The sequence below is a fragment of the Apus apus genome, chromosome 3 (genome assembly GCF_020740795.1).
Source record: "Apus apus isolate bApuApu2 chromosome 3, bApuApu2.pri.cur, whole genome shotgun sequence".
Classification (NCBI taxonomy): Eukaryota; Metazoa; Chordata; class Aves; order Apodiformes; family Apodidae; genus Apus; species Apus apus.
In genome coordinates, this window is record NC_067284.1 from 110,532,077 (window position 1) to 110,555,735 (window position 23,659).

General features: G+C 43.2%; 1 protein-coding gene and 1 long non-coding RNA gene across 3 annotated transcripts in view; one reads left to right on the forward strand and one right to left on the reverse strand.

The window, feature by feature from the left end:
- The window catches only part of EVA1A (eva-1 homolog A, regulator of programmed cell death), a 203,823-nt gene that overhangs the window by 153,482 nt on the left and 26,682 nt on the right, over window positions 1-23,659 (reverse strand). The gene's annotated exons all lie outside the window — the stretch shown is intronic.
- Window positions 1,033-23,436, forward strand: LOC127382280 (uncharacterized). 2 transcript variants are annotated; one of them, XR_007888914.1, is made up of 4 exons: window positions 1,033-1,236; window positions 5,911-6,071; window positions 19,345-19,487; window positions 20,084-23,436. It is a non-coding gene; the product is annotated as an uncharacterized LOC127382280 (long non-coding RNA). The 2 variants fall into 2 exon arrangements; XR_007888913.1 differs by having other exon boundaries at window positions 19,345-23,436.

Genomic DNA, 23,659 nt, shown 5'->3' on the forward strand with positions numbered 1-23,659 from the left:
GCTGAGTGCCAGCTTTGTGCCAGCTTTTCAAGGCTAAGCAAGGCATTTTTTCATAAATGCTGAACAGTATTTCATAGGTCTGCTGGGTTTCTGTAAGGATGAGAAGGTAGTAGAAATCAGACTGGTGAAGGCTAGGGGTGACAGGAATAAAAATATGGTGGTTTTCCACTCTGCAGGCTTGAATCCAACTCAGATACTACTGAGGATTGTTGCTAATTGTTCCCTTAAATTTCCTAAATGTGAACTCCTATAGAATTTAATAAAACACTTCAGCCCTTCCACAGGCTGTTGGAATAACTCCGGAGAATTTAATAAGTAACTCCAACTGCACATGGTTTGGGTCTAGAGGTTTATAAAGAATTGCTCTAACAAGCAAATACAAAACATCTTGTTTGCTATTTTAATATCATCTTAGATTATTTTCTTTGGATGACCCACAAGTCTATGGTTTCTTGAGAACTTACATTTTTCTAAAACAAGATTTTAAAGCTCTTATGGCTGTGGAGATGTTTTTTTTTCCCTGACTTTCTATATTTTGGAAAGGCAAGCAAACAGATTTTTTTTAATGGGTTTTTTAAGCTTATCTTTCTAGAATCAGGGAAATTCAGCTTGGAAGGGCCTCCTGCAGGTCATCTAATCCAAACTGCTACTCAGAGTCAGGCCCAATATCAGAGTGAGATCAAGCTGCTCAGCACCACGGACACGAATTCCCCAGACTCTGAAGCACCCATGCCTGTGCTTCATCACCCTTCTGATTAAAAGGTTTGTCAACTAGCTGCTCAGAATTTCACTTGTCACAACTCTTACCCGGTTCCTCTTACCCTTTTATTTTGCACCTCTGAGAGAAGTCTAACTTTGTTTTATGTAGTTTTTTAATGTATTTTTAGGACACAGAAGGAAACATGGATACGCCCTCAGACTTCTCCAGTCTCCCCTCCTATGACATGTGTTCCAGCCCCAAAATATCCTACTGGCTCTCCACTGGACTCCCTCCAGTTTGTCAGTGTTTCTCTTACAGTCTTGTACCAGTGTCATGACCTGTAATTCAAGGTGTTGACCACTCAATCCTCTGGATTTGAATTTTTAGAAACTGTTTCACTGGCTGTACGGTTGCAGGCAGCCACGATGCTGAAGGAAATTTGACAGCACAGATAATCCCACTGGAGAAAACTGCCTCAGGACTCCACCAACTTGCAGCCCTCTCTCCAGTCGTTTATTCCTGCTCTCCTGCTTCAGGTAAGAGCCCTTTCCATTGATCTGTGTGTATGTGTGTGCATGGGGGTCTCAGGGACAGCAACCAGAGTCAGACCACAAGTCAGAGAGACCCTGTGTGTGTCCTGCCAGGAGCCAGAGCCAAATGAGGGCACACACGTTGTGTGGGTAGGTATGTCCATCTGTGATCATCAGTGATTATCAAGCTGGACTAGCTGACATGTAGAGCAAGAGCTTTGAGAATTGGGTATGAAAGCAGCCACAAGTCAGGGTCATACACTGGAGAGAGCAGACAGCCTGTGAGTTGGCTACAGGGGAGACCAGGAGGTCAAGGCCACCTACAGGAAGACCAGGGGTCAGGGATTCAACTCAGAGACCTGTCTGCATGCACCCATCTGTGTGTGAGGTGACTGGAGATGAAAGGACCCAAGAGTCAGCTTTTGCATGGATTGTCTAAAGCCAGTTACTGAGGGATCCACATGGCATATATGCATGTTTTCTGCTAACAAGCTTTCATCCTGATTAACCAGAGAGAGGAGCAGGATGAGGCCGCTGGTGCTGTCTGTGTTTGCATGAATGCTGAGTGCTTCTGCTTGTGTTGATCTGAGTGGCCTGAGACACACACTGTCTAGAAGAGCAGCTCAGGATCACTGCTGCCTGCACCAGGGAATACAGGGATGTCTCTGCCTTGCCTCTACCAGTTTACCTGATTTGGCAACTCCCAGTACTTCCCACTAAAAATTTCATATGTGTGTGTACATGTGCACAATATGTATTTACATGCAGACAAAAACACCTATGTTAAAAAAAATACAACAAACCAAAACAAACAAAAAAAACCCACAACAACAAACCCAAAAAAACCAAATTACTTTGCAGAATATTTACCTAGTTTAAGTTGCAAGAGAAACCTCAACCCCACTGTAGCTGCAGAGTTTGTTTTTGCAGTGCTAAATCTCTTCAAAAACTTTGTTAAAAGTGTTTGTATAAATATTAATGCATTTTACAATTAATATATTAGTGTTACAGCATCATTAATGTCTTAGTTTAATTGTAAAAAAAAAAAAGTATAACTTAGCATGCATTATGTGTCAATTATATAAAGTATATTCTACATAACATAATTGTATTTATAACATATCCTATGGCATAACCTAATTACCAGGCAGCATAGGGAAGCTTTGTGGGGTTTTGCTCAGTACTCAGAGAATGAAAGCTGACATTTTGTGAGAGATTTAGTGTAGAATTCTTATAGCCCAAAAAGATCAATTCCACACACTATAGACAAGCTAGACACTATTTCATTCTAGAGATACAGCTGCAGGAGGTGTTAAGGTCATCACTTTATAGCTGAAAGAATACAAGGGTGATACTTCCAGAGCAGCTTCAGTTGGCTCTTTCTGCTTGGCTCTCAACCAAGTCCTTTCCAAACCACAGTCCTCACACAAATAAACCACAGCACTGCTTATTGTGGCCTTGCTATTGCTTTCTAAGTAGTGATAAAGAGCTCATAGCACCGGAGGTCAGGTAGCTCTTCTAAATTCAGTTATAACAGGTTTATTTTATTGAAAGGACAGTTTTCCCTAGATGGCTTATCTACAGGAGATTTTTAACAGCAAAACTACAATGATATAATTAGATTGCCATAATGATACCCTATAATTTTCCATAGCAAACCTAGTCACACAGGGACACACCTGCCTAACTACCAATGCACCTTTGCTGGTAAACTTCCTCATGTAGGCAAGTTTCACTGGTGTTCATTTTGACTTCCAGTTCCACAATGAAGTCCTTTTGATCCCAGCCCTTCCTGTGATGATTCTTAAGGAAAACAAATTTGACCTTGGAAATCAACATAATCACAAATCTAACATGCAAATTGAAAGATCCTAGCTAAGAAAAAAACAATCCCAAAGCTTGGGGTGTTCCTGCAACCACAGGTAGCATCACCTGCAGCAAAATTTAAGAGCTCAAACAGAATATGTCCCTACATTCCCAGAGCATGCTGGGGCTCAGACTTTCCTGCAAGCATCACTGGGTTTTATGGCAAGAGACCTGACAGCCCCCTGTGCCTTCTGGTCCAATCACTAAAATTGCTGAAATCAAATTTGTGCCATTTCTCAAGGGCCAGAGACCAACTTATTCATGTGTTGCTAAAACGATTTAACCAACACGATATCCTTATGTAACAGGGAAAGGAGTCAGGAGCTGGATGCTCCTCTCTCAGGACATGCTCCGAGCTCACTCAGGGCCTCAAATCTTATTCAAGAGGCCAAGAACATTTTATGGTGATCAGCACCTTAGTTCACCAAACCCATTACTAGAACAGCATAGCACAGCAGAGAATTTGCACTTCCATGGCTTGTGTGGTCAGACTGCAAAAGAAAGCTTCAGGGAGACCTTATTACCATGTTCCAGTATTTAAAGGGTGGTACCAAGAAGGTGGAGATTCCCTATTTACAAGGAGTCACATAGAAAAGACAAGGGGTAATGGGCACAAGTTGCTCCTCGGGAGATTCCAATTGGACAGATGAGGTAAATTTTTCACCATGAGGACAGTCAAACATAGTCTCCCAAGGGAAGTGGTAGATTCCCCCACACTGGACAGTTTCAAGACTCAGCTTGATAGGGTGCTGAGCCTTCTCATATAAACTAGAGTAGTACCTAGAAAGGTTGTACCAGATGACCCTTGAGGTCCCTTCCAACCTGGCATTCTATGATTCTATGAATCACTGTCACAATTTCCTAATGCCCAGGGCAGTAGAACTTCGTAAGTCTCTGCGAGTCTCTTTATTTCCATCAAGTCCCTTCTTAGCCCTTCTTAGCCCTATCACCCACAGAGAATTCAATGCTGGTGAGCACAGTGCCCATCAGCAGTCTTCTGGTGCACCCTCGTGCCCAGTGAATGCACCTTTTATTATTTCCTCTAGTATTTTGAAAGTGTGGGACTCACCAGGTCACCACATATCAAAGAAAATGCAGTCCCAAATCTTCTCTGGAAATAGGAAATATTCAGCATCTTTCATGAAAGCAGCTGCTGCATATCAGGTCTCTGTGACAGCTCCTTCATGTCCCCAGAAGCGTGATGGTAAGAGACAGAGCACCAACCTGGGAAGGTTGGGAACTATCCATTTTGACCAAAACACCCATTTTCACCATTGCAAACACAGGGGGAAGAGTTTGTTTTCTGTATTAGAAACATGCAGCGAGAGAAATACAAACCAGCCTTGCTATAACCATGCACCTCTGCAGAGCTACAGCAGAAGTGCCTAAAAACAGCCTGGCCTTTGCCCACAGCTTTACTGGAAGTGACAGGGAAGTATTCTGTTACCACTCAAATTAAAAGAAAGCTTTTTGCACAGCATATCACACTGGGACAAAGAAAACTGTTATTTGACCACATAACTGACAGACAAGACTTTATGCACACTGACCAATTCTTTAAGCAAATCAAGAGCTAAGCCGTGACAATCTGTCCAGGGCTAAGAAACACCAACACTAAATAAACAGGTTTCTGCCCATTTGGGGGAACTTATTCTGACAAGACTATGAGTGCAGAAAGACGGAAGCTTTGTTTAGACTAGGGCAAAAGGCAGGAGTGAAGGCAAAAGTACATAACTCTACGGGAGCTGCTGCTATAGCCATCACAAGCAGATGTGAGTGCTTTGCACACAGTGCCAGAAGCCAAGTCTGGGGTTCTCAGAGTGACCTCCACATCCCTGAAAAAAAAGTAGATTTGAACTGGCAGGTCAAAATGTTGAACAATTCCTGCGATCCTAGAGAGGAAATCTGAAATCCTGTTACCACGCATGAAATAATACAGCCTGACTTACATGTGCAAATACCATCTTGGCAGCAAAGAGTTCTCCTACAGGAAAATACTTCCAGTCAGGCCACAGTCTCTCTCGCTGATTCTAAGAAGCACTTCAATGCTCCAATGGTCATTTTTATCAGAAACATTTTTGTATCGCAAACTGTGAAATTCAAGGCCTCCCTCATTTGAGGTTGTGTAATAAGGAGGTAGGCAATTTTCATACTCGAGTAGGTCAAATCACTCTGGATTGCTTGGCCACCTAGCAATTTTTCCACTGAAGAAGCAGGAAATTTTTCAGGACAATAACTTGCTCTCTGTGGTGGGAAAGGCAGCTACTGCCCGTAGACATAGGGTGTGAGCTCAGCTGAGACACCAGAGAATCCACAGTTTTGGTTCCCATTCAGATTAGAGATGTTGTGCTTGATTCTCCCAGAACTCACCTCCCAAGAAAATGAAAAAATTAGGCAAAAGCTTGTTTCCAACACTGGTATTTTAACATATCCCTTTTTCTTTTGCTTTAAATTCCATATTTTATTTATTTATTCTTACTCGGGGTAGATTTGACAAATGTAATGAAAGCAGCAGCTCTGGAATGAACCTACATCCTTTTCCCCAGGACCTGCAATAAGAACTATGATGCTGCCCTCTGCATGACCTTTGCCTGTGAAATGCATGTATCTCTTTGCTTTGGCCAGGCCTTGGCAGCTTTATGAACCCCAAGAGAGGAAAGGAAATGAGGAGAGACTGAGACAAGATAGAAGAGGCTAAACAGTGAAAGGAAGAAGCAGGGGAGGGTGAAAAGAAGGAAATTAAAAAGGAAAAACAAAAGGAGAAACAGCAGAATAGATATATAAAACAATTCCTCTTTCTCATTTGTTCATTAGAAGTGTGGTCCTGGGAGGTTATCTTGCCAGCAAGAACCAGCTGGAAGCACCTGGGAGGCTGGATCACTTAAGCAAAGGTAGAGAAACTGGAGAAGCAAGAGTGCAGCCTTAAAATGCTAAAGAGAAGAAAAGGGAAAGATTCGGAGCAAGAATATCCATTTGTAAGTGACCTCTCATTATGTTACCCATATGGTCAAGCTTAAAATCATACCTGCTTGCAGAAAGGACAGTGTTACCCAGAGATAAAAGTTATCCAGGAGAAAAGGGAGCTCAGACTGATCGTAAAAAGAGAAAAAAAATTAAGAAGATAAAAAAGTAGGTTTGTATGAGTCTCCCCTACTTTCTAATACACCCTGTCTCTGATGTCTTGGCTACAAACCTCAAATATTGCCTTAACAGAACGTGCAGTGTGCTGCTTATGCAACAAGCAGGCAAAAGGGCAGATCAGCATCTTCTGTTTAAGTCATTGACTTCAACCAAGAGGGAATTTATTATTCGCCAGTAGCGCAACGACGTAAATCAATGATAAATGTTCTCAGGGTAGCAGGAATTATGGTTTCACAGGTGAATTGGTTCATTTTTTTAGATGGATAAAAATAATACTAACAAAAGACAGGCATCCTGAGCATTACCAGTTGGAGCTCTGCTTCCTACATGCTCCTCCTTGGAAGAGGCATTGCAGGAATGGACAGAAAATTAGCACTTGGGAGTTAAGATAGGATGGTCTTTGTGCCTCAGCTTAAGGACAAAGGACAAATGCAGGAGCTTCATTTCTGCCTATTAGTCAAGCTGTATCTTCCTGGTGCTCAAGTGCAAAACCTGGTCTGTCTCAAAATATCTCACCAATTTCACAGTAGTTTTATTTTTCCTGAGGAATCATGTCACTCTATCACAGAACTTGTGCTATTCTTGTTGGGACTTTTAAAATCATTGGCTAAACTATTTTTTTCCTGGTTTAGACTTCATTGTCAAGACCTATTAGATCCCTGTTGTCAGATTTTTTTCTTCTTTGCACTGGGGGGAAGGTAGCTTTTTTTCCTAGCTAGGCAGAGCTGTTAGTGGGGAAGCAAAACTTCAACTTAGAAGACTGTCCCTTACACCCCACCACTCATGGGGTTTAGCTATCATTTGAGCTCTCCCCATACAGTCAGTAGAAAGAAAAAAGCACTGGCAGGTGTGAAACATTTTATTCCAAAGTAGATGTGTAACTGAGAACAGGAGTAGAGGTCAGACAGAACATCTCTGAAACTAATTTGCTCCCCGTTCCTGACTATAAAGGGATCCCCATCTGACTAGCTCAAACAAAGATGAACTGGTCATTGTGTGCCACAGGACTAAGAAATAGCTTTGTGACCTTCTTCTGATAAGGGTTTCCCAAGATGGAGCTCAGCTTGGGTGGGAAAGGTCAGTACAGTGGCAACTCACTGCCCTGGTCCCTCTGGAGCCCCACAGAAGAACGAGGGTTTGGGCCCCAGCCAGTGCAGTGGTTGCTAGTGCTAGAACATGGTCTTTGGAAAAACTCTGGCATTCTTCAGCCTCTGCTGTTCCTGAAGTCTTGCTGACACCATAAGTTTTCCCTTTAGTACCTAACCTTAAAGTGATCCCACATAAAACAAGACTGGCATTTATGTAGTTAGTATAAAGTTAGCATAGAGGTTTAACCATACTAGTCATGGTCAGCTTCTCAGGACCAAAGAGTCATCCACAGACAACCTCTATCCTGATGCCATCAAGAAAGGTCAGCTGTGGCTACCAGCCACAGGGCCAGAGGAGAGGTCCCAGCACACTTCATCTGGTATCACCCCTGCACTCCAGTTTCCCAAATGTCAGCTGAAGATGGTCCCATTTCTACATTCACAGGCAGGCCAGGAAAAAATCAGGACCTGTTAATGTGAAGTAACATGAGCCACAGAATGACTGGAGGTAAAAAGAGATAAAAATGCATCCCGATTTTTAATCAGGAGCACTCAGTAGCACTTCAGGACCTGACAAAGGCAATGAAAGGATGCACAAAGGGAGGGAACTGCTTAACCTGGAATGTAAGTTAATAATTATAATGAAAACATGTGACTAACAGAGAAAAGACAGAACAGCCCCATTCTACCACACCGCCACCACCATCTCTATAAAGGCAATCAGTGAAAACACAAAAGGTATTTTTCCACAGGGTCCACAGGGACCCTTTTCTCCCCACCTCTCACTGAGGCCATTCCCCATATTTGCAGCTTCTTTCAAGGACAGAAATAATATTTGGCTTCCTTGGCAACGAAGAACAAAGAGACAATAGAAATCCAACAGTGGAATTTATTAAGGCTCATACTACACTACCCCCTTGTATGGAGACAGGAACCAGGCAGAGCAGAGTGGCCCCAGCTCAACAGCAGCTAGAAAAGCTTTTTGGACTGCTGTTTGCACTGCTTTGATACAGAGCAGTTGTTTTGACTCCTAGGCTAGTGAAGAAGATTTCTTTTGAAGAGTAACACTTTGAAGGGCTCTTCGCCTCACAGCTGTAACAGCAACGACATCCACAGCACACATTTTTCTCCTACCTATTGTATTACATACCACAACACATCACAGGCCAAAACAGTTTCAGGGTTGGCTGCTGCTAAACTCGGTGAGAACTGTGCTCATATATGGACAGCATTACAGCTAAAGGCTGTGATTAAAGTAAAAGACCTGGGAGCATTTCCCAGTCCCTAGATCTGAGTGCATCTGTGTCTCCAGTCTCACACTGGAATCAGACACACCATCCCTCCCCAGAAAAGGTGATTTTAATTTTTTTTTAATTTATTATTATTATTATTATTGTTGTTGTTGTTGTTGTTATTATTATAAATCTTCAAGCAGCTTGGTTTGATAATATCTCCTCCTACATTATCCTGGTTTGGGACAGGACAGGGAACTGCACCCAGTTATTCTTCTGCTGAGTCTAATGTTATGCTTTTCCAGCACATTAAGGAACACTTCTGAAACTGTGTAAATCATCTGCATATTTTGCAGATGATACAGAACTTGAAGGAGCAGTTCATGGACCAGATGGTTGTTCCATCATTCAGAGGGACCTCGACAATCTGGAGAAATGAACAAACAGAATCTCATTAGTTTTAACTAAAGGAAAATGCCAAGTCCTGCTCACAGGGAGGAGTATCCCCATGAATTGTTACAGGCTGGGGACCAACAGGCTGGAAAGCAGCTTTGTAGAAAAGAACCAGGGGGTCCTGGTGGATGCCAAGTTGACCACAAGTCAGTAATATGCTCTCACAGCAAAGATATTCATTGGTAGGAATATCAGCAGCAGGTGAAGAGAGGTAAGCCTACCCCTCAGCACTGGTGAGACCTTGCTGGAATGTTGTGCCCAGTTCTAGATTCCCCAGTGCAAGAGAGACATGGACATACTGGTGCAAATCTAGACAAAGGCCACAAAGAAGATGAAGGAACAGGAGTATCTGTCATATGAGGAGAGGCTGAGAGAACTAGGACTGATTAGCCTGGAGAACAGAAGGTTCAGGGGGATCTTGTCAATGCATATAAACAATGGATGAGAGGGAGTGAAACAGACAAAGCCAGATTCTTCTCAGTCATATCCTGGCAATGGACAAGAGGCAATGGGCACAAACTGAAATACAGGAAATTCCACTTAAACACACATGTATAACTGTGAGTGTGGTCAAACACGAGAATGGGTTACCTAGAGAGGTTGTGAAGTCTCCAACCTTGCAGATATTCAAAATCCAACTAGACACAGCCCTCAGCAACCTGCTGTAGGACACCCTGCTCTAAGCAGATAAGTTGGACTAGACAATCTCAAGAGTCCTAGAATCATATAGAATATCTCAAGTTGGAAGGACCCATAAGGATCACCAAGTCCAGCTCCTTGCTCCTCACAGTACTACTTAAAACTAAACAATATGGCAAAGACATTAATCCAGAAGTCTGAACTGACAGGCTTGGTGCTGTGACGACTTCCCCAGGGAGCCTGTTCCAGTGCCTGACCACCCTCTCAGTGAAGAACTTTTCCCTAATTTCCAGTCTGAACTTCCCCTATGCAGCTTCATTCCACTTCCTCATGTCCTACTGCTGGTCACCAGAGAGGAGAGATCAGCACTTCTCCCTCTGCTGCCCCATGTTACTACAGCAGCCAAGTCAGTAGGCTCCTCTCATTAGCAGATAAAGAAATAGTGGAAGGGAACATGTCTGTCAAAGTCACATCAGGACTGACCTTTGCAAAGAGCACAGCCTTCAGCACTGGGTGGCATGTTTGTTAACCGAGTCTATCAATCTGCTTACAGTATCTGTCCCTCTTTCCATAGCCTGGAGCTGAGGTACTGAGGTGGATTGTATTAAGCAGAGTTAAAGACAAAGGAGGGAGAGAAGTGAAATAGGAGAACGCTGGAGAGCATGGGGATGAAAGACACACAGGAAGGCATTGGATTAATGGACAAGCATTTATGTTGTGATCAGCTAATGCACAGAGATTAGCAGGCAAGGTATTTTCTGAAGAAAAAAAAAACATGAAAAAGTCCTGTCAGCCACAAAGTGATGTACAAAAGACAAAACAGCCAAATGTCTAGGAAGCTGTAACTCCATCTTCCCTTCACTGTCTCTCACCCTCGAGGCTGGAGAGGGGGGTAAGCCAGAAGAAAGGTCAGGAGATAAAAACAACAGTGGGGAACTGGCAGAATGCCTCAGGTTCTGTGGAGCAGAACTGTCCCTCACAGGGGATAAACCAAGGGCACAAAGCTTGGGTTTCCACAACCCTCACCTTACCAACAAGAGAAACTTCTTGGATACAATTTCAGTGTAGACATTACTTTCTCTGCATCAAGAAACCACAGAACTGAACCTTGGCTAAGCAGAGGGAAACAGCACCAAAACCCTCCTTCATGTTGTTTTTAAAGTCATAGGCATTAAGCAGAATTATTCTCCAGAGGAAAACAGAGCATTTAAGTGGGATGGAAACCTTCCTTAGAACTGGAAAGGGTAGGACAGCAAAGAATAATTGCCAAAAACAAACTAACAATTCCAAAGAGCACCCTCCAGAGCTTAGTGACTCTAAGATCTCATGAGACTGAAATCATTCCTCCCTGCACTTCTCATTCCCCACAGGAAAAGACAAAAATGGGAGCCTCCTGGGATACGTATCTTAGTAGATCCATCTGAAACCCACAGATAAAAGAGACTGATCTGCTACTCAGACCCTCATATACAGCTCATTGATCCAGGGATTTCCAAAATCAACAAACGATCTGAAGAGTCTTTCAACAACCTGTCCAACCCCAGGCAGAAGGGCTGGTGGGAAGAATTGTTACATCTGTTTCTTTCTGTCAAGGTACCAGACCTAACAACAGTGCAATCAAATCAAAATCAAAAGTGCTTTGTTCATACTTGACACAGCCTAGGTATCAAGATGTTTTTCAGGTGACCTCGAGGATGACAGGATCATAAACATTTGCATATGGGCAGCTCTCAGCATAGCTCCTGTGCAGACAGGACCCATGGCTGTCATCAGGTTCCCATGGTAGTGCCAGTTCCTCACAAAGTTCTCACCCCAAATCACTAGGGAAGATTGAAGAGCACAGTGTTCCCAAAGAGTGCTGGAGGTAGGTGATTCACAGAACCCTTCCAAAAAAAAAAGAAGAAAGGCTTGTGCTGGCTGGAACTTTATGAAGTGCTTAACTAGTATGTACATGAGTAAAAAGAGTAATATTAGCTTTTTCCACTGGAAGTCAATGTGAAGGGGAAGAGAGATGGATCAGGCATTAACGAAATCCCCGCTCTGAACATTGAGTAGTCTTGGTTGTATTGATATTTCAGATCCCTGAGCTCATGGTGTGAGATGGTGGAAATCTCATGGAAATAGCTGGCTTCAGAGGGACAAAAGCAACAGCATGATATGGTAGTGGTCTTCATCCCAATAACTGTCACGTGCAATCTTACAAACACTGCAAACAACTTCCTTGTTGAACGTTGGTTGTGCTCAAGGATGAGGAGTTACCTATTTGATTGAAATGACACCAGAAGACAGCTGGATCTCCAAGGAGTGACTTCTAACAAAACCAAAGTCCCAAAACTTTGACCAGCCAGTCTACTCAAAACAACAGAGCTCTCTTTTTGCTCTCTTTACCCTAAACTCAACTTAGAAGCTGGGAGTACAGCAGAGCTGTGTTTTTGCTCTCTCTTTCCATAAATTCAATTCAGAAGCAGGGAGACTTTTATAACTCAAACCCAGTTTGATGTTTTTAGGTGATCTTCAGCTTTAAAAAACACAAAAATCCACATATACCTGCACCATGTCACACTCCTCAAAATCCCCTCTGAAAAGGTTTCAATCAGCTGGCAAAGCATCCATGCACCTGAAAACTGGTGTTCTCTAGAGTAAATACAGAAAATTGGATTTTACCCAGTTCTAATGTGGTTGATACAAAGTTTACCTATCTCTCCCTTCCCTGCCTTCAATACTAAAAAAATTAACCACTGTAATACCCAGACAACATCCTCATTCAAACCCAAACTCCCACACCACTGAGCAGACAATAGTACATCTGCTCTATCCTACCCACCCCTATAGAAAGCAGATCTAAGTAGAGACAAACTATTTATGTAAGGATGGATGCATCAGGTAGGCATCCTCTTGATATTAAGGCATTTAAATTAACATCAAGACCTGAATTTCCAACATTTGCATTTCTTTAAAGTCAATAGTGACAAACGGGCCCTTCCCGAAGACAATTTGTGGGCTCTCCTTAAAACTTTTAAGAGGACATTGTGTAATCTCTGTTCTTGGTCATATTCAAAACTCAGCTGAACAAGACCCTGAGCAACTTCAAAACTGTTGTGGTCATAACTTTGCCCAGCTCCAGCAAATCACTTAAGAGATATTTTAAGCATGTGCTGAAATCCTCCTCACTTCAGCAACCAAGGGACTGATGACTCCTATCTACCCAGCACTCATGAAAATCACAGCAAAACAGAGATGATGAAAAACTGGGAAGAGATCACTAAGAGAACCACCAAGATGATTGGAGGGCTGGAGTACATAATACATAAGGCTAAGATAAGTATGTTTGCTTAGTCTGGCAAAGATTAAGGGGAGAACCTAGTTGCAGACTTACACTTCCTAATGGGGTCAGCTATTGAAAAGAAAGCCAGATCCTTCCCAGAAGTGCACAAAGGACAAGAAGCAAAAGTCACAAGCTGCAAAAAGGGAAAATCCAACCAAACTTAACAAAACCATTTTTCACCACCAGAGAAGTTAAGTCCTGGAACAGGTTGCCCAGAAAACCTGTGGAAAATCCATCCTTGAGCTGTTTTCAGGCTCAGCTGGGCAAGGTCACAAGCACCCTAACACGACTTTGAGGTCCACCTTGCTTTAAGCAAGGATTTGACTAGAAGACCTCTAATTGTCCCTCCCACCCTTAATCCATTTATGATTCTGTGATTGAGTTCCAGTCCCTTGGTGTCCCTTGAAAGCATTTAATTTTCTAGTACAGGCCACAGAGTGCAACTCCTATCCACAGGACAGGAATGATTTCCTGAGTCAGGGATTTGTTCCTTTACCTTCTCTTCCTCTAACCAAGTTAAATGAAAGTTTCTCTTGCCAAAAAATAGAATGTTTTATTGAATAATTTTGAGAATTAAAGCTTGTAGTACTAGACAAATTTCTCTGTCCTATAGAGTGTAACATTCTCTCTCCTGCTTATCTTCAGGCAGCTCATAAGATTTTCATAATTAACATAGTCAGAACTGAGACTATGCTGAGAATTAGTTTTAATGTATAATCCTTAAAATCATATTTCATACTGCACCTTGCAATTCTCTGGGGACAGAGGCACAAAGCACATTACATTGAAACTGGCTCAGTGGCAACAAAAGGTGTTTTTGTACTGGGGAATGGCATGTTGCCTGGGAATGGGCCAGAACAACAAATGGATAAGACAGGTTTTGCCTGCTATGAAGTATTGAATCTCAGCTGATAGTGGAACTATCACCTTTCTCAGAAAAGCACTGTGATCTCAGCTATGCTGTTCCTTAACCATAAAATGTAAATGACCCAGGGACAAAAGGAGAGACTGGCATCAATCCCATTCAGCCTGGAGGCTCGGGAAGGGCATTTCCTAGACAGCTCCTAAAATTAAGCAGAACAATATGCAGCTTTCCCAGTCCCAGAGACAAGTGGGTCTCTGGAGCAGTGAAGCACGGAGGACTAGATTCAGAAACCCCTCTAAGGAAGCCATGGTCTGCTCATAAGTTCCCTCATTAAAACCAATGCCAGGACTCCCTTATTTTAGGCCAGTCGATCTCTACCAATGGACACTGCAGAGGAGTGAGGGCTGGAAGATTTAGCTTGAGTAGCAAAAGCCAGTAATTTAGAAAGCCCTCAAGGTTACCAAACCCATTGTTATTTGGGTCCCTCTCTTTTCACTGAACTGAGCTATTTGGATTAGTTCAGGCTCTGGACACATCCTGATGCCCACAGTTGGTCCCCTTTGCATGAGGCAGCTTGGGAACCAGGGGCAGCAGTGGCAGTCCCAGCTGAGAAATTACTGCCTTCTCTGCAAGCAAGTGGGGGGAATGGGTCCTTCAGCCATGGCCCAGAGGACCCACTAGCACCAGGCAGTTTTCCATCAAAGGCTTAATGCTCACTCCAGGTTAAGGAGAGGCATTTTCTAGGCATTTGTAGACCACCTCTAAAACAAACACTGCAGTCCTGACTCTGCTAGAGCAAATGTGTTCAGGGTCACCCACTTAATATTGCCAGTTTACTGAGCTGTGTGGGAGCACCATCACCCCAGGATCCCACTGTCATCCATGGAGACAGAGGGGCACTTCAGAAGGGCAATTCAGCCTGTCTCAAGGTGCCTGGATCCCTCCACAGATCACGGGTACGCCCAGGCCACACACATTCCCAACACAAACATCACTTTCACATATAGGAGCACAGCAGTGTACTCTTCATGCTGTTTAGACCTTTGACGGATGTGAATCCCTCTAAAGATAAGATTCAACACCCTAATAGTGTCTGAATAACAGCTTTACAGATCTGAACTGTGATTATGTTAAATTCCATGCCATTGATCCAGGGTACAGCTTGGGAAAAGTCACCATGTCCCTGCTCCTCAGAGTTGCATGTGATGGACAGGGGTGAGGGGTAGTTCATGGAGGAGGAGAAGCAATTACCAAACAATTCTGTCACAACGCCTGTCACAAGAAAGATTATATCAGACCCTTGACATCAGAAGTGCACAGAGAAGAGGAAATTGATCCAATTTGGGATTTTAAAAATAATAAAAATTTAAAAAATACCAGCAACACTGTCAAAACAGACATTTAAAGTTCATTTATCTCCTAACTCTTTGCTTTAATCCTTTTTCAGAAGAGAAGTCAACTCAGCTAATTAGTCCAAAAGTTTACAAGGAAGCAAGTAAGAGATGACAGAAAAAGACTATTCCTTAAATCCATAGAGATAACAAGGGAAGCTTCACTTAGCATTAGACTATCAGTTTCCCCAAACCATCCACTCTTTGTTTTATTGCTAAGACTAGCAAATTCCCTGTAGTTCTTGGTTACAGTGGGAACAAAGTGATTAGCAAATGCACTGCCACTCTTTGTTTTATTGCTAAGACTAGCAAATTCCCTGTAGTTCTTGGTTACAGTGGGAACAAAGTGATTAGCAAATGCACTGCTTTTAATTAGCACACCTGTTCAAAGAAAGATGCTCACCCACCAAGTGGTAATGATAAATAATTGTTCTTTTTGTGCTGGGCTAAGTGTGTCCCACCTGATCCCTGTGGCAGAGAAAGGTGGAAGCAACAGCAGAGGAAGAGTGGGCAGTACCTGTTTCACTCACTGCAGCCTTCCACCCAGACCTTTCCCAGGATGAAAACTGGATCAGCAGAGATGAGAACTGTCCAGTGCTAGTGGGTCCTCTGGGCCATGGCTGAAGGACCCGTTCCCCCCACTTGCTCATGGAGGAGAAGGCAGTAATTTCTAGGCTGTGACTGCCACTGCTGCCCCTTGTTGCCAGGCTGCCTCATGCAGAGGGATGTGAGAAGACATGGGGAACTGACACATTTGTATGCAAAAAAAGCCATGAATTCAATCAGCAATGACCTGACTATCCACTGTAGGCAAGGGACAGAAACATCTACTTTTCTTTTTTATATCTTTCAGCCCTCCCCATGAAGATGAAGGAGGATTCTTGACTGAGATTTCTACCTTTTCTAACTCCCACATATGCCTGAGGCATGCAGCCCATCAGTTACAATTCAAACAGGCTAACTCAGTGCCCTAACTAGTGGGTCATCTGTGGTCAAGAGCACAAGGAGCTGCTCTGGGCAGTCAGGCACAGGTTCCTTGCCCAGACAAGACAGAGAAGTAGAGCTCATCACTCAGATCATCAGAAGAAAGTGCAAAATGTATCAGTTGTGGCAGCTTCCCTCCACAGACTAAATGAGGCAGCAATGACAAGTAATCCCAGGGCACCCCCTCATATCCACCGCTGTCAGTCAACACAGCAGGAAAAGCAGTGGGAGCAATTTTGGAGAAAGGCTTTACCCAGAAAATGGCCAGTTTGCATGAGGCTTTTATCAATAAAGGAGGGGAGAAGACTTGTGCCTGCTTTTCTCTTAGTCTGTTTTGCACATTAATAATCCCACCTACACATTAAGGGGTTTGTGGCTTTGGACACTTGCTATCCTTGTCTTATATCACACTATAGGCTCTAGGAAAATTCACCCTAACAGCAGCACTGGGCTTTTTGGAAGCTCTCACCAATAAGGGAGCCTCACAAAGACTCTCAGGAAGGGGGATTTGCAGGGGATTAGGATTAAGCCAGTTTCAGTTGCTGAAAAGTGAACTTCTGCCCAGGGAATTAGGGCTGGGATAGCAAACTTTATTTTGCTTATGTCTTTCACTACCAAACTTCAGAGCATGCTACAGAGGCAGAAATAAGAAGCTAGACCTTCTGCTACCAACAGAGCCAAACAGTGCCTGAATGAGAGTAAAATGGAGGGCGAGGAGAAGGGGAACCAGACCTTCTGGGATTGTCCCCATGCAGACATCTAGGCAGGGATCCAAGAGGCAGGGAATAGTTCTGGGTCACTCCCAAAGTGAGGACACTTGGAGGCTGAGGGAAAAATTAAGATCGACCTCCACCACTTTGTGTGCAAAGGTCTGCACAGGGTCACTTGAACAAGATCATCACAGAGACCACTGGAGCACAAGTGAGAGCACCCCAGTTTTGCTTGGGACAGAACTCAGTCCACACCATACTGCACATTTTGCTTTTATGTTACAGGAATGTGATGACTGCAACTTTCAAATATCTGAATGTGCCAAGAATGGGCCACTGTCTAATGGATAAAGTGCTGGACTGGGTTTCTGGGGCTCCAGTCAAATCTCTGAACTTCTTCATGGTGTCCTAGAAGACTTCTTCATTTTCTTTCGTATACATTACTTCTCATTCTGTTCTCTCCCTTTATGACCCAGATTTTGTCCCTCAAAGTCTCTCAGTCACCAGGTGCTCCTACAGTCCCTGCTTTGCCTCCAATATTAGAGCACTGATACCTTACATTAATAATTTCTGAATCTACCCTCTGCTGCAGTTGCTTTTACAGTCTGTAGGACAAAGAACACACACCTACATGAAGACCAACACTTAGATACTGAAAACTATTAGGCAGGCTTTGAAGAATACATGAGCTAGGGGAGTCACCCAGAGAAATGCAGTCTCTCACTATCCATCCACTCTTTGCAGGAAGGCTGTGCCAGGCATTGCCTTCTTAGCAAAGGCCTTATGATCAGGGAAAAAATAAATTCCTAACTCCAACAAGTAAGTCTCTTGGTTTCAATTAACTTCCCTTGCTTTTCTGTGTTGGTACAGCTACTTTCTGTTTGTCTTTGACTTGTTCACTTGCAAGACTTTCTTTCAAAACCCCCAAAGATGGTCTCTTCTGCTGTAGGTACAGAGAAAAGAGCCTATTGAGTTTAAATTAACCTCAGAAAATTAAACTTGGCTCAACAGCTTATCACCACAAAGTGAAAGCTTAACCCAGAAAGGTTTCTAACCTCATAAACCACAAGCTTCTAAAAAAGGGAAGAATCAAGAGACTTTTATAATCCAGCTCTTTGCAAGAGCAGCCACTGGAGTATGTCTGGCAGCTTCAGTCACCCTGGGAGAACAAAATGACATCAGAGCAGTTCAAGGATCTACAACTTAACAGAGCTATTCAGTTCCAGAGTGACTAAATATAAAAGGACTTTCTAACATCGATCAAGTGTTAAGTTCAGGACCTGCTGTGATTGCTGACACTGGACACTATCTCAGGAGCTACTGCTATTAGGTCATCTAGGTCTCAATTCAAGCAAATATTTTATGTATTTGACCTGCAGCTCAGGCAGGGTCTCTTTTCCCACGTTTCCAGTGGTAGGACAAGAGGAAATGGTCTCAAGTTGCATCAGGGGAGGTTCAGATTGGATATTAAGAAAAATTTCTCCACAGAAAGAGTGGCAAGACATTGGAAGAGGCTGCCCAAGGAAGTGGTGGAGGCACCATCCCTGGAGCCATTCAAAAATTGTGTGGACTTAGTACTTCAGGACATGGTTTAGTTGGCATGGTGGTGTTGGACTGACTGTTGGACTTGATCCTAGAGGCCTTTCCAACCTCAGTGAGTCTATGATTCTAAGATACATGGAAATATTAACCTGCTTTTAAAAACTAAGCATGCATTTATTCCCTCTTTGCCTTCCATTGTGAAGAATTCCAGGCTATCCAGGGAGACTATGCAACTGGACCAAGAAGAAGAAAAAAGGGAAAAAGACAGTAGGATTTTATCAGACAAATCCACAAACCATCCTAGGCACAGGCCAACATGGAATGTGCACCTGCTCCCATGACTAGACTTATGGTATGAAGTTGTTTCAGTCTTCTGAGAATTAGAAGTGTATTCAAAACTGGGGTATGGGATAGGATACATGCCAGGCAGCTGATATGCTGGTTATTCATTTCCATGTATGATGAAGAGGAAACTCAGCACAATTGCCTTGCTTATCATACCACACAGGTAACACCTGCCTGACTGAATCTCTCCCCACACTGGCCTCCTCCAGCATTTATTCCCACCTCCAGGCTCTGTGTTTTGTCTAGCAAAGGGCAAGGGGAGATTGCCTGTGTGGTTTCATAGAGCAGAGTAATCTTCAGTCGAAACTTGCCTGCTTGATCCTCCTGCCTAACAAAAAGATACAATTCTGCTTTCGGCCTCGTTTACATGGGTGCTTAGAAGCATCTCAGTTCAGACAGCAGCAGCTCAAGCCCCCCTTGCAAGCAGGGTGAAAGATGTGACACCCTAACTGCCACAAGCCATGGGCTCTGGCACAAGCTCATTGGGGAATCATTCACATGTAGCTCTTCATCCGTTCTCTTGTCTTCCACAGTCTTCCACACAGGCTCAGTGGCAGCCACAGTGAAGGGCACATGCAAAAAGTGAGGACATTTTGTGTGGCAGGCCTGCCTGCCTGCCTGGCTATGGGTTGAAAGACCTAGAACACCCTTTTAAAGAACCAAGCTACTTCTATAGGTAAGTTTACCAAGAAAAAACACAGTATTTCCACACTTCCAAACTTGTTTTCATTCTGATTTCATTTTGATGGGGATGTTTCCCGACTCCCAAAGCAACACACTAGAGCAGCTACAACCACAGGACAGGTAAATGAGCTGATATGGAAGATCCCAGGCTGTTCTATATGGGACAGATTCTTGTCCATGAATTCTCTATCTTAGGCAACTGCCATAACTACTGCATTCCCATGGTGAAGATCAGGTAACATCTCATTCACCAGATAGGAGAACTTCAACTGGGGAGATTCAAAGATGAATGGACTCTGTAGATTGGACCTTTGGGATCTTGAATGTGGCTCTCCCAGCTCCCAGGTGAATATCCAAAAAGGAGTAAGGGGAAAGAATTAGTGTCTCTGATTATGAAAAATGCCTAAGAATCTGTTTGCCTAAGATTTGTTTTCCATTCTTCCCTACCCAGGAGATTTCAATACTTCAGATCTCCTGTATTTCATTTGAAATACCCACCTTAACTTACATGAGCCACTGTTTTCTTTACAACAAAATAAATCAAGATAACTAACTGAAGTTTTATACTGCTCTTTTCCTCATACCAAGAGGCCAAAATAGCCCAGTGTGAATGACCCCATCTACCACCAGCAGGATATTTTACATTTACTGAAGATTCGACCACGGTGACCGAGTAGCTTGTTCAACGTGGTGATGGCATTGATTGGTAAGTGGAGTTAGTAGTCCCCTCAGCTGTCTGCACCAGTTCCCAACCAAAAAGGAAGGAGGATTTTCTCTGTTGGTTTTTTTTCACCTCCCTGTCACAACAACAGCTTTAACTAGATTTCAAGTAATGTTTGAATGCAAAACAGATGTCACTTCCTCCTTGCAAACCCCTGAAGGAATTTGGTGCTGTCTCCCAGGATCCTGGGGATATCCAATTTCCCATTCAAACACAAGCAATAGAAAAAGCTGAAAGGCAGATTTTAGTGGATTTCTCCTCTATCCCATGCCCGAACCTGTAACATGAATGAGGCTTTTGGTACCTTTGTCATTCCTTTTTAATAACTACTTCATTTACTGCTTACAAAAGCCAGTCTTCTCTCCTCGTTACAACCTCCTAATAAGATTTCCCCCACATCACTGAAGCCCAATTGTGCTCAGAAACTGGCTGATTCAGGAAACAAGGAAGTTTGGATTACACATCATTCTTGCTGCCATTCAAAGTCACTGAACTGCTTCCCAAGCAGCTCATCTCTTCAGCAAGGAAAGATTCTCCTGCCAGTGCCACTTCCAGAATGGTGGGACAGGCTGAACAGCTAAATGCTTTCCTTCCCTTCCCAGTTTACATCTCTAATATCTGTGGTGGGAGAGAGAAATCTAGCTGAGAAGCTAAAATTCTGCCAACCCAATACAACCCTTCTCTGTTGGCATATCCCTGCTGCTACAGTGAATTTCACAACCACCAACCACCCTGTGCTAGAGAACTGTAGCATTGCTGAATCCATCTGGATCCAACCCCCTCAATCACTTTACCAATAACCCAGGAGCTCTGAGTACACCCAAGAAGCAAAGGTCCCTTAATCTTTTAATTCGCTGATCCCACCAGAGTCGGAGGAACTTGGAGCAGTTCTGTTTCTGTGAAAAATTGTGACTTCTCTTCCAGGTTTCCTCTGAAGACACAGAGTCACTTCAGCTGTTTCGAGTAACAGTTGAAAGCCTGCACTTTTTTTTTTCTCTTTCTTTTTACTAAGTTCTTCTTCCCATTTTTGGTTGGTTTGTTGTTTTTTTTCCCCTTGAAGAAAGTGGCCTCCTTTGTCCCCATCCAGATGCATTAGATAAACAAAATGGAGGGATTTATTACCCCTGTAAATACAGGGTCTAATCCAGTCCTACCATCTGACTCAGAAGACAATAGAGGCAAAGGAAAGGAGGAAGAGGAGAGACGCTGAGAGATAAACCACTTACCAGGTCATACTGCATTTCAGTGAAAGTACCAGTGCCCTGTGCCCTGCTGATACTGCTCTACTAACCATTAGACCATGAAATCACCCTTTTTACATGGCTGAGAAAAGCTTGAGGGCTCTAAGCAGTAATAGCACTGTGGGAATAATCCACTGGACTATCCTAATTATAAACTTTGTCTTGGGCTTCTTACTGCAAGGGCAAAGCTGTGCTGGGTCACAGTGTTTCTGACACTGTGTCAGACATGGACTTTAGAAATAACAAGCTCACTCTAACCCACAACCATCAGCTCTGATGCATTCTTACCTCAAAAAATGAATCAAGGGGAGGAGAACAGCATTTGGCTACTCAGCATTTTGGCTGCTTTGCATCTGGCTGCTCAGTGCAACCCTGACAGCTTTATTATACACACAGCAAATGTTTTGGAATGACAGGACTTAGCAGTGGTCCCCTTGGGCTGGAACTGTTTGATTTCTATTTAACACACTCACACAAACCAATACAGACAATACAGAGCAGGGAGCCAACTTTAAAGCAAATTCCTCTCTGCAATAGAGTATGGGGTTCCCTAAGAAAGGAGCTGTTCCACTTGTCAGGCTGATTAGCAGCAGCTCTGCCACTTTGGTGAGAGAAGTAGCAGAGAGGGTCCACTTGGGAGAGGAAAGAAACCCCTGCATGATTCATTGAATCACCCTGAATAATCCCAGGAAAATCTGCATGCAGAAACTTCTATTTCCTGCAGGCAGAGTCAGCCCACATATGGAGGCTGCCAAGAAATGCTAGGTGCATAGAAAGCCCAGCTCTTCACATTGACAAGCAGAGAGGGACCCACACACTCATCTAGAATTTGCCACAGAAAATCAGAGAGAAAGGCAAAATATGTCATCTGCTTTCTCCAGACCCCCGAGCCCTCAATAGTCCTCCTCAGTAAGAAACAATGTGGACCAGTGATTCACAAGGGAGCCAAGCACTAGGACTCTAAAATAGAGAAGGGGCAAAGCAAACCACCTTCTTGCCAAGCATTAAAACAGCAGAAGTAAAGCTGGGACTTGCTAGTTTTTGAACCTTGGGCCTAGGGACAGCAGCTGATGGGACCCCTGGCTCTCTGTAGACACCTGTTACATGCTTTTCTGTGGCAACGAGATATTTCCTAAGCAGTCTGGCCCTGTGAATAAGTAAAATATCAGAGCATATTTCCTGCCTGGGCTGCCCTTAGTTTATGAAAGAAGGGCCTGAGGAACCATTCTTCCTTCCAGAAATTACATACACATCAGAGTTGATGGCTACATGAAGTTAACCAAGCCCTTATTTCTTGAAGAGAACAATGTTTTAGTGGTCACTAATATGACAGTGTGCACACTGTTACACAGGGTTCAGCCTTGGTGCTGGAGTTAAGGCCAAATTTGAGTCTGTCCACAGAACTTCACCCTCTGGAACGGCCATACCAGAGGAGCTGGTGCTGTTCAAGGCAGCCTCAAGAGCATCCTAAATTCCAGGCTGTGCAGCAGACCATGCCTATCTAACAACTTTTCCACTTTTGTCCATCTATCTCATTCACCTTTGCTGTAACACCATAGGATTGATACTGCCTGAAGACCTTCCTAAAAGGGACCTATCACTGCCTCCTGCAAGAGCTGCTGAGATCTGAAGTCACCATGATTTTTGGCACAGAAATGTATACTTCAGGGGCCATGTCATACAGTCACCCAGCTCAGGTAGATATGGGCCACACCAGTGACATACAGTGAACATTTCCGCCTACACAAGTGACAGTTCTTTTTCAGGTTGAAGTGCCATCTTTTATAATCTTCACTTTTGTTTTTAGTGTTGGTGAAAAAACTCCTAAAAGAGTTAAAAATGTTGTGTGACCAAAGCCCCCTACCTGTCTTAGGTTATTAAAAACAAAAGCAATGCAAAACACAACTGTCCAGCCCACCACCAATTTTTCTCTTCTTATCTCTTCCTCCCAAATTAAAAAACAGCTTTTTGAGCAAAAGTTTGTGTTGTTTTTTCTTTGAAAATGTTCATCTTCATTGGAATTTTTAGGTTCAAAAACTAGACGGAAAAAAAAGATCTCAGAGAAAAAAAAAACACACCTGTTTTCATTTTTATTTAAGATAAAAACTGTGACTGTTACTTGGTGTTATGTTTAAGGAGAGGTGTTTTTCAAAGACAAAACTAATTGAAACCTTTGACTAGCCATTTGCTAAATACCTTTGA